Source organism: Notothenia coriiceps, unplaced genomic scaffold, assembly GCF_000735185.1.
Source record: "Notothenia coriiceps isolate Sejong01 unplaced genomic scaffold, NC01 NC01_scaffold00032340, whole genome shotgun sequence".
Classification (NCBI taxonomy): Eukaryota; Metazoa; Chordata; class Actinopteri; order Perciformes; family Nototheniidae; genus Notothenia; species Notothenia coriiceps.
Window position 1 is genome coordinate 29,985 of NW_011365041.1, and position 3,674 is coordinate 33,658.

Below are 3,674 nucleotides of genomic sequence, written 5' to 3' on the forward strand. Positions count from 1 at the left end.
TTATTGATATTTCTAGTAATTATTTACAAGATTATTGAGGTAATCCAGAAGCAACGTAAAGTAACATGACTTTTTTATTGTCATACTTAGATTAGGTAACTGAATACATGTTTCTAGGCAATTGTAACAGATTACTTGTCTCAAATAACCATCCCAACCCTGCTTTACAGTACGCTGATGTAGTTTTCCATTTGTTTCAGGGTGGGGTTAAACTGGGTGTTAAGCCCCTGTCGCACTGTCCCGAAATTGACACCCGATGGACACACGATTAAGGAAATGTTCAAATTCGGCTCTGATCGTAACAACATCGGGCCTTTCGTGAGGGCATCTTAAGCCATCGTATGACCGCCGGTGGAGTTTATCAGGCTCCGGCAGCAACTTCGGGAGCGGTGGCAAAATGTTTGGCATGCTAAAGATGGCTTAAGATGCCCTCACGAATGTCCCGAAGTTGCTACGATCAGAGCTGAATTTGAACTTTTCCTTTATCGTGTGTCGATCTGGTTGTTTTATTGCACAACAAAATCATGTAAACATATTATGTAAATAACCCAATTTGTGTTCTGTGAAACTAAAAAGGATATAATAGATTATTTTGAAGGCGAGGAAGTTGTTGTTGCTATGGAAACAACATGACGGAGAAAACTTAATATCTTCTACATATAAAGATGGAGAAAGTAAAGAACAAAGTCTGAAAATATCAGTACAGTATCATAATGCCTTTGAGTGTGGTTCGGGGCCATCTTCGTGCGAAATTCACAATTCCATATTCGTGTGTCCATCGGGTGTCAATTTCGGGACAGTGTGACAGGGGCTTAAAGAAAGACAGTCCAAACAGTCCATTTGGTATAATAGTCCAATCCTAAGTCTTAAAGATTACTTAAAAATAACTTTTACAAATGTTAATGCAAGAAAAATAAAGGTGACTAGTTTATATTTTTAATTACGATAAGTCACATGTTTCCCTTTAATATTCACTCTGTAGAACCGTGTTTAAAGGATGCGTTGGATGGATGGTTTAGGATGAAACCAACGGTAAAGGGGACGATGCAAAAGGTGTGTGTGTTTGATTATTCCATTTCTTTTAATCAAATACAGTAAGTTTCAAGATTCAAGGCTTTTTTTTGTCATGTGTACATAGCTACAGTATAGATATATCAATGACAATGTTAGGTGACAGGCTCCTCCCACGGTGCAACACAATAAAACAGATGAAATAGTTAAAATAGTGCAAGTAAATACAAATAAAATATAATAGGAATAGTGCAGGGAGAGTCTAAAGAAAGTCTAAAGAAACACTGGGAAGTCATGACTTTCAACAGTACATTTGGGATAATATTCCAAAAAATACTTTAAAATAACTTTAAAAAAAGATTGGTGAATTGTTTATATTTTGAATTACCATAAGTCAAATGTTTCCCTATAATATTAACTCTGTACCACCATGTAAAGAAGATGCTTACGATGGATGGTTAAAGAAACATTCTCATTTTCATTGAAAAGGTCTGTAGAATATGATGTGTTTGGTTATTACATTTTTTTAAATCTAAGAAGTAAATAAAGACTGGGAAGTAATGACTTCTAACAGGCCATTTGGTCGAGTGGTCCTTTAACAAAGTATTGCACATCCTGCATTTTGATAGCTTTTTGTTGGATTGTTTGGCTCTCAGTTTGAGGGACGGTGGGTCTTTGGGAAATCATTTCAAGTCACGCTGACTTGAAGCATGAAGTATAGACTTTTCCCGTGATAGCCACAGTCTTCCTATAACTTTAACTAAGCGCCTGTGTCCACAAAGTGTCTTTTACCAATTGTCTCAGCTGTGGAGCGAGCACATGAAGTGGCATACAGCAGTTTTGTGAAAAGTGGTTGCACCCAGCGTCGTTTGTCAAAACCAGGGGTGTCCAAAGTTGTTTCACCGAGGGCCACATGCAGAAAAGTATACGAAGGTCTGGGCCACTCACAAGAGGTATACTGCCTCATAAGGTCAGTTATAAGTTAGCAAAATCAATCAAATGTAGGTACATGATGCTTGTGAGTGCTGGCAGCTCATCCCGTAAAACAGAAAGCTTGTTATGAAAATAAGTCATTGGGCTTCTTTCTTATCAACTAAGATATGTTAGAAAATGTTTGCAACTTTAACTGACTGAAGTTATTTGATGTCTGGATTTGTTTCCCCTGTCGCGAGTTTTGATCGCTCAGTGGTGATACTTATATTTCTGGAATCTGTGGAATCTCAGCTTGCTAATCGATATCTTGTTTGTCCAGATCCGATAAGTAATAAGGGTATTTTAACGTGAGTTCTGTGCTAAGTGTGTTAGCATTTTTTCGCTCAGGGCTAATTCAGAGCCTTTGTTATTACCCTTATGTTTCGTTTAGCTAAAAATGGTTAATATTCTCTGATAGCTGAGTTTCTTCCCGTTAAGTGGGTATGACACATTAATAGTTTATTAGATGTTAAGAAGCCCTCAGACTCTGTTTCTTGCAAGATGCTGCGTTTTGCCCCCGCCCGCGGGCCGTGGGGTTTAACATGAATACTACTGTGTAATATATTTTACATTTATATTCAAGAAGCACAATTTAAGTCAAGCAAAGGTTTCTTTTGTGGGCAATATTCCATGGTACTTGCTTAATTTGCTGAGGAGCGATTCAAAATGGTCCGCGGGCCGTAGTTTGGACACCCCTGGTCTAAACGCATCACCTATTGTGTGACCTCTTAGAGTGCTTCAAAATGGAAATATTTCAAGTTTTTACAAAAATCCCCGGTGATTTATTTGTAGAAACTTGAGGAAAAGCTTGTGTTTGATCAGGCCTTAGAAAGAAACCATCATAACAGAGATAAAAAAAACATTTGTTTATGCAAATCAGATGTTGCTGGTTGTACACTACAAAAACTGTAAATCTTGCCAAGTATTGTTGACAAACTTCTAGTCAGACTATGTCTTTACACTTGATATAAGACCTGATAACTTAATAAGGAACAAGGCAGGGAGATATAGGGTCTTGTTTTTAGACAAAGACTCTTAAAAACACCTTACTTTCAGTTGTATGTCAGATTAAACGTTTTATTTTACATTTTTATTCGAAAATTGCCGACTAACATCACAAAGCAGACAACTTTTGAGCATTTGTGTCTAACTTTGTAACACAACATTTCCTGATTCTGGTCAAATATAGTTCAAAATACGTTTTCCCAGCTAATTACAAGATCTGATTTAAATAAATATCCCATCCTATTTCAGGAAATCTTACCAAGCAAATATTCACTTCTATTGGCAGATGAGTTTGACATAATACAAGTGAGAACACCTTGTTTTCATTATTTGTTTACTTTTTTTTTTCCAGTGTAAGAAAACGCTTTAATTCAACCTGAGTTTCACCTTAGAAAACGAGGGGTGATAAAGGATCGTCTGCTTCACCACTGACTCTAACATGTCTTTTTAAAACATATTTTGGAGAGCCTCTTCCTAGCGTGGGAGGTTGAAAGCTGGCCGTCAGTCCGATGACAACAGGTGGCTTTCTGCAACACGTCATGGTGCTCGCAGCCTCTCGCTCCACAAGCTGGTCACCTCTTTAGCCCCCACACAAGGCGACAGACGGCTGCTTAGACTGACACCATCCCATAATGTGCATCTGCCCCGAATCCTCAGCCCACTTCCCATCCACTCCACAATGAGCC